Here is a 14,520-nt window from a genome sequence, read left to right on the forward strand (position 1 = left end):
AATGTGTATAACCCAAATGGGGCTGAATTAATTCAAGATGACCATTAAAACACCAGTAGATAGAAAATATGTGTCTCATGATTACCAAAAAATCAGAGAAGTCAAATCTCCCACGTGGTACAACTTTCAAATGCATACCAGATCACACAGTCCAGCCCAGCCTTGCTTCTTATGGAATCTCTGTTTCATTGCTCAGTACGATTAAACCCAGATAATTAACATAAACATGATAATAAAAGTATTCCTGATAATGGTTGCCACTTATGGGTAGTTGAACACGTGTCAGGCACCTTCCTAGGCACTTTCCACACATGCTCATATTTATTTGGTCTGCCAAGGGAACTCTGTCTCCATTTAATAGCAGTGCAAGCCAAGTGGCAGTCGGAAAGAGGTGTGGATTGCTCAATTAGCAGGTTGAGTGGATTTAAACCCACCTAGAATTAGTGGACTCTAAAGTGGTTTGCATTTATTACACTCTCAGATAGTTTCTAAAGGCAACCCACGGATTCCTGAGTTTCTACAATAAAAGCAATAGGGACACTGACTCTCTCAGAGAGCCAGAGAGTGTGAAAGCAAGTTCTATCTGCTGGTGAGCATTTTTTTCAAAAGTCTTGAAGCTACTTAACATACAGCCAATAAACTTTCCTCAATAACCAACAATTCTCCCGCTTCCCGTACTCAAGCAGCTCTTCAGCATTGATTTAAAGTTGTTATGGACGAGGGGAGGATTGGGAGTGAGGAAAAGGAAAGGAGGTAATGAATTTGGGTAAAGGAAGAAACATGGAAGGAGCAAAAAAAATACTGCTCTGAAGACCCCACCTATGAGGGCTCTCTAGGTCTTCATATGTGAAAGTCTCATAGATGGGTTCAGTACTTGGCTGCCATAGTGGCTGTTTGTTTCTTTCCTTAAAGCAAACAAACAGATCAGTGGATTGGCTTTAAAAGTCTCTGCCTTGCAAAGACAAACTTGTCCACAAGAAAAGGAGGCATTCTCAAAATTCCCTACAGTTTTGGTTTTTTCCCCTTCTTTCCTTTAAGAGGGGCCAGGGCCATCCAAATTACTGCTGCCTTTTCCTAAGACTCTCATTATTATAAACTTTTCATTAGCATCTTTTAAACTACCAAATGCAAAGTTCGAGATAGGTAGACTACATGGTAAAAGCTGCACTTATATTGAATGTACGGTTTATATATAATTACGGTGAACATAATCGGTATCATAGCTTTGATGAAACAGAACACCAGCGCCAGACTGAGGCTAGAGCTGAGCTATAGGCTTGATTCTGCACAACAGCGATGACCCATCCTATGTCTGAAAGTCCCTCCAGCTCCAATGAGCCACGAATCACACTCTAGAGTTGCTGATCACATTCCGACTAAATATAACGAATTAACCAATACAAGACAATCTCATTTCTCCTCCCCACAAATGACTAATGTCAAACTTTAATGTTGATGAAATAATCAAATGCTCATCTGTGATATTCAAGATATATATAAAAATATTTTAATTACCATGTAATTTTAATTTAGAAAGTCTATTTCCTCACATTTGCATTTCAAGAACCACTTTTATTCCAACTCTCCACATTTTCAACAGCAGAGTCTTTGTCATTACCAGAACCATTCTTTGAGTTCGTCCAAGTTGTTTGAGATAGGACACTTCCAGGATATCTTATTTGGACATTTTATCCCAAAGCATAAGTGCATTTTATCAGAATGTTAGAATGATTGTGGTCATTTTCAATCTCTCGTTGTGATGATCTATTTAAAAATCTTCCCGTGTAATTTGTTAATTTTTGTTTTACATATTCAAAAGCTGGGTAATTCAATGCATAAGAGTTCAGCACCTTAAAAAAAAAAGAGTTTAGCACTTTTTTCTTTTCCCGATAAATTGTTTTCAATCTCTCTGTAGCAACCTTCTCTATTTTCAATAAGGCTTTGGGCCAAAATTCATTTTTTTTTCCTCATTTAATTTAATGACCTCAGCTTTCTTTTTTTTGGTACTTGCTCGGCATACCTTTGTCATCCTCTTACTTTTAATGTTTCGTGTCCATAATTTTAAGGTCTCTTTCACAAATATTATATACCTGGATTTAATATTTATCCAAGGAGAAAATTTAGTCCACTTACATATTGTGATTACTGATGTTTGGAATTTTTACTGCTAACATCTTAATACTGTGTTCTATTTTGTCCTTCATCTTTTTTTCTTTTCCTGCCTTCTTTTAAATTGAATTTTAAATTGAACATTTCCATCTTCTGTTTCAGAAGTTATAAATTCTATTTCCATCTGTTTAATGATTACTTCTAACTTTTTCTTTTTTTCCATTTCAATATTTATTTAAATGTTTAAATTCTTGCACTAAGTTTTTCCAAGCTGATGGACACTGACGAATTATTTTTCCCAAAGAACTAGAATCATACATTCCAGAAATTATAAATACATGATTGAACACTGATACACAGTACTACCTTATTAATTAAATAAGACAAATTATCAAGTATATAAATATTAAGTTACAGAGGTCAACAGGAAAATAAAATATTAGATACCTACTCAATTCGTTAGCAAAAACTAGCTTCTCTTTTTGCAAGAAAGATTGGAAGAGAAGGAAAAAATTCACACTTTTATCAACAATAGTTGGCAAACAACTTCTAATAAAAAAAGGAAAAAATTACAGAAGTTTCAGAAATTTTATAATTAAGAATTATTTGAGCTACAAGAACAAAGCATGTCTATCTTAAAAACAAATATTTACTAATGGGCATATTCAATACATCCTACACAAGACAAGCACGACATTTTGCTAAAAGTACTTAATAGCTCACTCCCACATTTTTCCACCCACTCTTTTAACCTGCACCCCAAAGTGCAAACATTCAATTAACTTTAAGATCTTTTTGTCTGGAGACGTTAAAGATATGTGCTTCTGTTACAATGTGGACTTTACATGAACTTTTCAACCAGAGGTTTGTGATTTTCACAATGGAGGTTTTCATAATAGCACAAAATGAGATTTATAGAAAGACATTAAAAAATCATTATCAGGCTTGGCCAAAAGCCAACAAAATCAGTGCTTACACAAACCTGATGTATACTGTTTTAAATGGGAGAGATATAAACATAAAGTAGCAGGCAAAGAGCTGTACAGGTCCTACTATCAATGTCTGAAATGACTGAAGGGATAAACCACAGAAGATCTAGACTGTTTTTCATAGTTCCTGAATTCTAATTCTGTATGATATTAAAAACATACAAGTATTGTGGCTGGGTATTTCAGCAAGCGATCTTCTTAAATTTTTTATATATTGCTAAGATCCTGGCATGTGAATAGATTTGAAGAAGACTTAAAACTCAAAACTGCATGCTTCCTGGAAAGGTCAATTGATAAAAATGATAAGCACATTTTAAATGCTGAACAGCAAGCACCTTTTGCTAAGTTTCCAAATGGCCCGATGATAATCCAAACAGTGGCTGCAATCCTGCCAAGCTTGAGGCCTGATAGAACCGCTTATCAATACTCCTATGAAAGCTTCATTAGACTTCCCATTCGCCAAGCCTACGTGTTGGCTAATGCGTGTGATAAACCGGGTCCTGTCTTAAGCTCCATTTCTGAGACAATAGCATCAGGCAGCCCAGTTTATTGACTGTAACAGCAGTTTCTACGACTACTGGTAATTATGAAGTGCAGCTGCATTTTTAGGACAAGAGCTGCTTGCTTTTAAAAGTTCTCCACTTTCGTCTTCTAAACTTCTCTGCATCTTTGTATTTCACGCCACCTTCAACTAATGCTAGGACAACAAGTATTAGAGCTCGTCCAAGACCTGTAACATGATGACAGTGACACAACAACCAGGTTCTTCAAGAAACTTCATCTTTCCAAGACATAACCGGTCAACAGCCTGGCTGGATGGTAGCGCACCACCACCAAATGGTCAATCCGGAACCTAGATGCCTACTTTCTCCACAAGAGCAGTGTGGTAAGTTGCTCCACATACTCTCACTATTGCAGTAATACCACACTTCTTAAGCTCCTCTATAAATTTATTTGGGGTCACACCGGTTAGACAGTCCTGTGTATGACTTCATAAGAATTGGTCAGTTCATCTGAGCCATACTTAGTTAAAAAACACTCAATAGGATGATGAAAGAATTGCAAGAAAAATGAATATAGAATACAGAAGTGAGGTGAAGAAGCTGTAGTCTGCTTCAATATACTACACTTGTAAGTCTCAGTGCTTTGAGCGAGATGTTGGGAGTAATGGGAAATGAAAAGAACACCCCCCCCGCCCCGCCCCAAGCAGCAGCAACTCTTTACTGCAGTAATGAGGCAAGAGAAAGGAAGTTCCCTCAGGTTTAGCCCATCTAGGTCAGAATGCTTGTTAAACGCTTTCCTGATTTTAATTCCATCCTCCTGTGTCTTAGTTAACCCCTCTTATGGAGCGTCTTGGCAGAATAGTAGTGAATTTCTATAGTTCACTTGTCTGTATAGATATCATGCTATGTTCCTCACAAGAGTCTCAACTGCCCTTCAGAAACATAATAAATATGTGACCAAGAACACCACAGAACCGCTCAATCTACAGCCAGGAGTGTCCTCTTTCGGGGCCAGTTGGTTTTGTTTTGTTTTTTGTTTTTGTTTTTGTTTTTTAACCATCAAGGATATCAGAAGAAACTTCCACACTTTATACCTTCACCCTCAGTTCTCCAAGTGGATGGCTCCTGAATTTTTTAACATTTCACTTTAACTGCTTAAAGTTTAGAGTTAAACCTTCCCGCTGAACAATACAAGAACATTAGAACACTTCTGATGATACTAGTCCCATCTCTCAGGCAGTATTGTCTTATATTTTATTCCTGTTTTCTGTGCTTTATATTTATTTCATTTATTTATTTTTAGAGGAGGGAGAGGCAGCAGGAGAAGGAGAGAGGGAATCTTAAGCAGGCTCCATGCTCAGCGCAGAACCCGACATGGGACTCGATCTCACTACCCTGAGACCATAACCTGAGCTGAAATCAAGAATTGGATGCTTAACCAACTGAGCTACCCAGGCGCCCCTATTTTCTGTGCCTTTTAAAAACACACGTATTAAATGCCGCCATGGTTGTTATTATTTAGATTTACCCATGTTTATTATTTATTTCATCACCTTTCTTCTCATGTTTCAGATGTTCCTTCTCTCCTTAGTCTTTTGGATCTGAAATACAAACTTCAGAAGTTCTCTCCATGACGAAAGAATGTAGTGGCAAATTCTCTCAGTTTCGTTTTCATACAGGAGAACAGTTTGGCTGGGGATAGAACTGTAGGTTCAAAGCACTCTCCCTTAAGCCTGAGGGTATTATTTCACAGGCTTCTGTTGCTGCTGCGGTTAGCTCTGATCTTCCTCGTTTCACAATTGCAATGTAAGGTGTTCTTTTCATTTAACCTGCTTGGTATTCAGCATTTCCTGAATGTGAGGCTTCAAGTCTTTCAACAACCCCAGGAAAAAAAATTGCGGCCATTACTTTTCGAATGTTGCCTATCCCCATTCTCTCTCTTCTCTCATTTTGTAACCGCAACGTAATGCCATCTATTAAATTTTCCATGTCTTTACTCGTTCTTTCATCTTTCCCATCTGTCGTTCCCTGTGCTCTCCATTCTGGGTAATTACTTTAGAGCTATCTTCCAGTTCAATTAATTCTCTAATCAGCTGCATTAATATGCTGTTTTCCCTGTTCATTTTGTTTTCATAAGTTCTTTTTAAGTCTGACAAGTTTATGTGTCCAATTTGATGGTTTCTTGTTCAAGTTTTAGATTCAATCTTTTCTTTCCTTACAGCATTTTAAATATAGTTATTCTCTATGTCTCATAATTTCCAATATCTGAAATTCTGAGTGAGGGGGGAGTCCAATTTTGTTGTTGCTTTTGCTACTGACCCTCACTCACAGTGACTTTTTCTCAGATGTTTTATAATTCTGGATTGTGAGCTCATGCGTGGCTCATGTTAATGTGTCGGAATTCTCACCGGCCTGGGTTGAGAATATTTCTCCATAGGGATTTTCTTTCGTTTCTGTCAGGAGTCCTGGGGCTCTCTTAACAGCCAGGTGCTCTAAGTTCTTTCTGTTGGCTTCTGCAACCATGTGAGTTGTGGAAATCTAAACCTAAAATTATAGGATTTTCAGGGGACTTTTTTAGCCCTATCCAGCGCCAAAGCCAACACAGTTGTCCCTGCAGTCTCTCTTCGTTGGAAGTAGATTTTTTTTTTTTCAGCCAACCCATTACCGAGGTTGAAGTGCTTTGAGTGTCTTGACTATATGGGGAATCTCGATTCCTATGCTGTGCCTTTCTTAGGCCCAAAGCATTGTGTCCTGCCCCCCAAGTGGCTCCATGTTCCTGTTTTAGCAACACTTCCAGGGTAGCTGCAAATTTAGCACTTACTTATCACTCTGGTTTCTTCATTCCTGGTCCCTGGAGAGTTCACTTGCTGTCTTCTTGGTTCGCCCATGCACATGCATTGGAAAGGATGTGCTTGTTGTACCTTCTCTGCATTTTAGGTCAAGTTTTGTCATAGTAGACGAGAATTTTTCCTCCCAAAAGTGTATATTTATAATCTTCCTAATAAAATAATCTATACTTGTAACCTTTAGGACTTTCTCCCTGGCATCACTAACTCAGTATTGTTTGCCTACCTTAAAAACAAAACAAAACAAAACAAAACCTACTTCTTTAGGTCACCTCTAATAAGTCTCAAAAATTAGCTAACCGAAGTTGTTTTAGGTTAAGGTTCTTTCACCACTCAACTTTATAGATGAGTCTCCAATGCATTACCTAAATGAAAGAAGCAAAGGTTACGTACTCAGTAATTCCACTTATATGACATTCTGGCAAAGGCAAAATTATAGAAACAAAAGAATGATTAGTGGTTGTCAGAAGCTGGGGGAGGGGTTAACAAAGTGCACAGGAGAATTTTTTCAGAAGGCTTTTGGTCCTGAAAGATGGACGTAATGCCATCTAGAGATGTGGGAAGGCAGGGTCAGGGAATTCATCAATGAAATTCAGTAGAGAGATGGGGTATTGCAGGTTTTTCACAAGGAACATTCAGCCCTTAGGGGAGGACCACTGACCCTCTGTGAGTGGCTGACATTGGGACTTCCATGTCTGGGGTGGGGGTCTGATGATTCAAAGGATGTTCCCGGAAAATGGGGAGATGCTACTGCCAGTGGTGAGGCCTTCCCACTGACTTCAGCGCCTGACCCCAGGTCACCGAGCAGGGACCTGCCTACGGCTGTCAGTCTGTGCCTGTCAGCTCAGAGGCTGGACTCAGGGAGCTCTGTGTTGGTGAAGGGTCGCATAAACCTGGCAGGGTATGTGGGACAGAGGACTTTCGTGTTCACTCCACATTCATTTTTTTTTTTTAAAGTAAAATATGTTGTTGTGGAAACTGTCTGAAAAACCTAAGGAATTTTAAAATGCTAAATCTAGGTGACAACAAAGAGAGACAATCCCTACTGAATTCAGAGCGTGTGTGGCAAGAGTCTTACAAGTAACTTTCAAAGAAATGCTTTTACTACAGTTGAAAATAATTGTATGCTGCTATTTTAATCATAATGAATATTTTTCATTTTCCTAGTCCTTATCCATACAATAACCCCCCCACACACACACTTTTTATCTGCATTAAAAAGAAAGGTATGAAAAAAGGTAACATAAACAGTAAAAAACTGCCTTAGACCAGGGATACAGAGCAGGATATTTTCTCCATCCCTTGTGCAGGTTAGTTTTCATGCCTCAAAAATGAGGGAGATGGAACAGATGGTCCTGAAGGGCTGTCTAGGTCTAAGGTTATATGCCCTCCAATCTAGGAAGAATCTCATTGTGACCTAGAGGTAGGGAGGGTTAGCATGGCCACACTGGCCTGCCATCACTAACCTACCAGAACTTTCCGCCACCACCAATGAAATGATCTAATGTGCATCTCACTTCTCTTCATTCAACCTGTCAACTAACAGCTTTCAAAGTTCTCCTGTTTCTCAGCCATTCTGAAAACCAAGACAAAGAGCAAAGACAGACTAAAGGAGACTGACGAAGTTGAGAAGAGAGCACTGAAGGTGAAGGATGAAAATGATGATGCGAAAAAGAGGGAGAGTGCGGCTAGGGTGAGGTGGCCAGGGCTACTTCTTATAAGGCATGGTTCCCGCTATACCCTGGGGACATGACATTTGTGGAATGACTGGGTGTTCGAGGACTGAGTATATCAACTGTTAACACCTATAGAAGTTTTACTTTACCTGAGAAACATGCATTTAAAAAGTAAGCCATCATTTTTGAGCAAAAACATCTTAAGGTCAAATCCTAGTCCTTAAGGTACATCTTCAAAATATACATCCCCTGGAGGGTGTCATTTTCTTTCTTTTTTCTTTCTTTCTTTCTTTCTTTCTTTCTTTCTTTCTTTCTTTCTTTCTTTCTTTCTTTTTCTTTCTTTCAAGTGAGAAAGAAATTGGTGCTTGTCTTTTTAAAGGTACATTATAAACTAGGATTACAAGTTCTTTGTTCTGTTTTTTTATGCTGTAGTTTCAAAAGACTCCCTCCAAAATTGATGATACATCTGCCTGTGGAACAACTAAGACAAGTTACATTTTGTTCCCAAGAGTTGACTTCTAAATATCTCTACAGAAATCTTCACTGGGATTATTAACATTTTATTTTTTGTTTTTATTTTTTTTAAGTAGGTTCCACGCCCAATGTGGGGCTTGAACACATAACCCTGAGATCAAGAGTCACATGCTCAGGACACCTGGGTGGCTCAGTCAGTTAAGCGTCTGCCTTTGGCTTAGGTCATGATCTCAGGGTCCTGAGATGGAGCCCCATGTCGGCCTCCCTGCTCAGCAGGGAGTCTGCTTCTCCCTCTTTCTCTGCCCCCTCTCCCGCCCCAGGGCTCGTGCTCTCTCTCTCTCTCAAATAAATAAATAAAATCTTATTAAAAAAAAAAAGTCCGGCGCCCCTATTAACATGTTAGCTCATGAAAGCTGGATATAAAGAGTAGAGGTGTAGTAGGTTCAATTTATTTACAGCATTGGACATACTGATTTCCATATAACAGTTGAAGAGAAAGTAGAGGGGAACAAAAAGTTCTAGAATATTCCTCAATGCATTCTATGATGGTATAGAACTGCATATGCCATGGGCCTGTACGTGGAGCATACGAGTGGGCTTTGTCTCACAGAGTTGGAAACAGAGTGACCTGGACTGAGATGTTAAGGGTCTGTATATTCAAGCTTTACTCACTGTCTCACTCTTCACAGAGCAAAGCTGGGGGACTGGATCCTTTCATTTGGTAGTATACACGGCCATCTCTGTGGCCATGATGCCAACATGGGCACTGGCCATTGGATTATGCCACAAGTAATATCCTGGATGATTCATGCAGCGGTCCATCCACCCATAGACAGGCTGTTTCCTCAACTGTAACCAGGGCTGTCAGACATGGTACTCTTTCTTGTCTACACATGAAAAGCAAAACGCTCATTTAATTACCATCTTATCTAAGTTCTTGACTTTGGGGGAGGACTGTGGTCATAAAACTGCTCTGATTTTTCAAAAAATGACTTATTTTTAGAAAACAGTCTCAAATTTATTCATTTTGCAAAGAGGGGTCTGTAATTTGTCAAGCAGAGCATGAAGGGAATCCCTGACATTGGAATAAACTCTTAGGGAAGATAAAGACTAATAGAAGGAAAGGTTTAGGCCTGAGCAGTGAACTTCTCAGCCCCAGGTGCTAGGCTATGCAATGAAAGACTCCCAGTTACATTAATAGTGAATAAACAGAGTTGTTTAATGCTGAGACTTCCTTTGTCAATGCACGGTTATGAAAAAAAAGTTAATGAAATTCCTTCCCTCGAGGTAAACAGATAACATTTTTATATTAGTTTCCACAAATAGGTTGTGTTTTGTTGTACACAGAAGATTGTTCGATTCTCATTCATTTATTCTAGTGAAACTGTTTAATGAGACAATCTCCCTGGAAGACACTCATTCCCATAGTGGTCAGCTCACTTGACTATCAGAATGTTATATAACGATAATGTTATACATAGGGAACACTACAGTTTACAAAGTGATTTCACATGTATTATTTTATTTCATCCAGATAATCAAAGGGTCAAAATGAAGAGTATCTAGATTTGTGACTCTTAAATCTTAGTGTCCATTACATGTCACACCAAAGATTTATTGCTACTATCACACACACACACACACACACACACACACACACACACACACACACACCAGGATATACGTGGCAAGTTGGTAAGAGGTTATTGGGTTATTTTAAGGTTTTCCTTAAGGATGCCTTCCATTTTTCTATCTTTCTCTCTTCCTTTAATTCTGAACTCTATTTCTGTAGAGACTACTCCTTCTATATTCTTGTTAACACCCACATTACCCTATATTAAATAAAGACAATAAAGCGAGTCCAGCTTTAACATGGATAAGATGAACAGTTCCCAAAGGACTGTTCTAGTCATCCCGATCCTTACTGCTAGGTCTCTCCTCCAGATATAACCCTTACTCAATACATAGTTGCCCTTACAGTAAACTCTATCTGGTGGAAAAGTACAGAAAGTGCTGGAGAGTCCTCAGCAGGATGTGACTGAATCAAGTTTTTGAAAACATTAGCACTGACAGTCAAGAGTATTAAAAACTGCCAAAAAGTGGGCCAGAAAAAGGAAAATATTAAATTCTTGCTTTGGATTACGGAGCTTAGTTAGATAAAAATTACACCAAATTTCCTAGTTGTGATTTTATTTATGACCATTTCCTACCGTCCCTAGAAAAATAGATGTTTTTGAATGTTTAATGTTCACTCTGAAATCAAATAAAGAGTGGTTTGGCTTTTAAGAAATCAGCTAACTTTTCACATAATTATACTAGTCTTTCCCATGTACTAATATGAAGCTATAGAATTTTCATATTTACATTTTGTAAATCCACTGATACAGATATTATCATAAAATATTCAGGGAGAAAAGCTAATATAAGTGAACTTCTTGCTATATTCTTTTCAACAAAAACTCTTGTGTATTTAAACTCATTTCTACCTCAGTACTGCATCAATCGTGCTTTTATTTAACCTGTTCATAGGAAAGAGAAGGTTAACTAGTTCACTATTTCTGCAGAGATTCCATGTTAATTTCCTCTCCAATTCTTCTCAGTGCCTAGTAGCAGCTTCTTTTTTAGTTATAAACTTTTATTTTTTAATAGCTTATGTAAGAGCCTTATCTACTCAACCTCTAATTCTAAATAATATAATTTTTAAAAATTTCTCTAAGATGTGTTAGAGCTTACCAAACATTGACATTTTTCTTCTATAGGAATAGTATAAACCTGTCAGGCATTACACTTGTACCTCAGTTACATTTTAGAGAAGATTCATAGATTTAGTGGACTAATGATTATATGATTCTATACTTATGTTCAGGATTTTACTCTGATAATGTGGTTTACAGCAGAAGAGGCACAAATAATTACTTTTTAATCCTCTGACTGAAGGACAGGATAGAAAAGGATATATTTTATTTCAGTAAAAGAAATGGGTAAAAATACATTAATAATAATTAACCCTTAGAAGGATAAAACTTACAGAATATTTAAACTCTAAACTCACAAGTCAGTGTAGAATACCCCAAAAACCCAAAGGATGTGCATTCAACAGAACTGGCTTTCAACGTCCCAGTTACTTTGTTTATCGTTATATCCAATCATAAACACTAGGTCTTCGGAACCACATGACCTTCCCCATACGGAATCTCATTGTTACCTGAAGAACATCAGGCTACTTGTAACCTTTCCGACTTCTAGATATAGATCAGGATAAAATTAATAACCCTCTTCTACTCCACAGGACCACTGTGAAGACTGACCTTTTCTTACCATAACTTGCTTCAATCGATCATAGGCATTGTATTATCCCACCTATTTCACGAGTTTTCAAAACATCTTTACAAAGTCAATAGTGAAGCAAATTGTTCATGAATGTTCTACCCTTGTGATGTTTTTGCTATTTTTGCTGTTTAGACAATAAAGATGAGCCAATTTTCCTGATTTTAATTGACTGATTATAGCACCGTTTCTTCTGAAAAAGACAACTCTCATTTTTGACGATAAAAGATTGCATCAGGAGTTTAAATTCAAACCTTCATTTATTAAAAAAAAAATCAATACACATTAGACCTCAGCAATGGCTATGTTTTACATTTCAGATGGATATGTTCTAAATATCTAGTCCAAATTACATGGACAGTATGAAAAACATTTTCACTACAAAGGGTTAGGAAACTCTTTAACTTATTGGTGCATCTACATTATGGTAAATTGAGCTAATGGAAACTGGTAACTTCAGAGCCTTTCATTCCTCTGAAACCCTATAGAAGTTACAAATCTCATCATCAGAGGCTGGATTTGGAAGCTGATATCTGCTTCACCAGAACGGAATGGTGCGTTCTCAGACTATAAACAGTGCTAAAAATAGCTCCCGAAAGGCATCATTTTGTGATTATTTCACCAAAAAAGAAAAATATATCTTTAATCCTGAACAAAACCTCTTCAAAGTTAATGTTCTCAATAAACCTTTCACTGAGAACTGCAAATATAACTTAGCAATGTAATAAATGCCCTAACAAATATATCAGATTTTTCACTTAATGCTTTTTACAGGCTTAAACCAAATGGAGTAAAAGGAAATCACCTTTTACAGTCCGACTCCTACAGGAAGAATGCCTTGCTGTTACGCTTTTTAAAGAAGGCATGGTGAATTTATATCGACTTTGGCGAATCTTGGGGCATGATAAAAGGAAGAAAAATACCAGCACAGTGAACATTCCACAGAACTCTCTTCACATGTTTATTCCCTTAGAGACTGGACGTGATCCAAAATACTGAGAAAAATGTAAAAAGAAAAAAAATTAAGGTAAAAGATGTACAGTTTAGCACTCAGGCTGATGATATAGAAGAGATGTTCCCCTACTCCTTTTTTTTTGTTTTAAAGATTTTATTTATTTATTTATTTATTTATTTATTTATTTATTTGAGAGAGAGCGAGAGCGAGAGCGAGAGAGAGAGACAGAGAGAGGGAGCACAAGCAGAGGGAGGAGCAGAGGGAGAGGCAGACTTCCTGCTCAGGACCCTGGGATCATGACCTGTGCCGAAGGCAGATGCTTAACCGACTGAGCCATCCGGGAGCCCCAATGTTCCCCTTCTCCTTACCAAAACAACAACAACAACAACAACAAAAAAAAACCCCCAAAAATTGTCATGTTATAGATTAAGGATATTAAATGGTTAGCATTAGAGAAAAACCACCAAAACCAGTGCTCCCACTAAATCAATACGAAAGAAAATTTGGTTAGGTCAGAGCTTATTATGGGTTGCTGAAGTTTAGTTCAAGGCAAATGACTATTTTCTGGGGACTCTAATTTCAGCTTCTTTATCTTATGCTATCGCATCTGGAATTTGAAAATATGTGATTTCATTATGATGTAAAAAAGAACTGGCCTGTATGCCTGTGTCCAAAACAAGAACTGGATTAGGACTGTTGAAGAGTTTCACATCCTTTATAAAGGGCCTGATGATCTTCAGGAAGAAGAGTCAAAATATCTTTCAGTGCTTACTGCTCCTACAAGGAACCTCCTATCCTCCCATCATAGCGTGTCTTCTAGACTCCACTCTGAACCAACTGCCTGATCTCTGATTATCATGAAGGACATGACCAGCCAGCAAATGACACTCTTCTTCTTTTTTTGAAGATTTTACTTATTTATTTATTTATTTATTTGGGGGGTGAGAGTGAGAGAGAGAGCGTGTGTGTAAGTGTGAGCCCGAGTTGGGGGAGGAGCAGAGGGAGAGGGAGAAGCAAACTCCCTGCTGAGCAGGGAGCCTGACTCAGGCCCACAACTTTGAGGTCATCATCTGAGCCAGAATCAAGAGTCAGACACTCAAGCTACTGAGCGATCCAGGCATCCCACCCTTGTTCTAAATACTGTGGGAAGGTATACAAAAGAGGACAAAGCATTTATTGAGCATTTACCATCCTCTAGAGACTGTTCGCATGTCTCTCTATTCCGCGTATCCAGCTACGAGACGATCATCACTATTCCTCCTTACGGATGAGGAAACTGAGGCTCAGAGAGGGACAGCACAGCCAATGTCACACAGCACGTGAGGGGCAGAGCATGTTCTGTGCCTCAAAAGCTGATGCCGTCTACTGTACAGCATCCTTGTAAGGGATTGATTCATAACTTTCTTTTCTCTCATTTTAAAAGTAAGACAGGGTCACTCGAGAGAATTCAGAAAATCCTGAAACATGCTAAAGGAAAATAAAAACATCTCATAAGTCTACAATCTTGGAAGTAATGAATTTTTATCAGTTAGATGTGTTTACTCCTGTGTGTGTAGGTCTGAGCAAATATATCATTTTATTTCTTTGTCATTTTTATCGCCTCATATATTTTTTACAAGACAAAATTTCCTTTCAAAACCT

The 14,520-nt window shown here is 38.0% G+C and overlaps 1 protein-coding gene and 1 pseudogene across 7 annotated transcripts in view; both read right to left on the reverse strand.

The window, feature by feature from the left end:
• Positions 1 to 14,520, reverse strand: part of CDK14 (cyclin dependent kinase 14) — a 924,301-nt gene that overhangs the window by 331,141 nt on the left and 578,640 nt on the right. The gene's annotated exons all lie outside the window — the stretch shown is intronic.
• Positions 1,581 to 5,107, reverse strand: LOC148110412 (protein tyrosine phosphatase type IVA 1 pseudogene; annotated as a pseudogene).

The sequence above is a fragment of the Ursus americanus genome, chromosome 3 (assembly GCF_024610735.1).
Source record: "Ursus americanus isolate L20-20 chromosome 3, mUrsAme1.1.p, whole genome shotgun sequence".
NCBI classification, from domain to species: Eukaryota; Metazoa; Chordata; class Mammalia; order Carnivora; family Ursidae; genus Ursus; species Ursus americanus.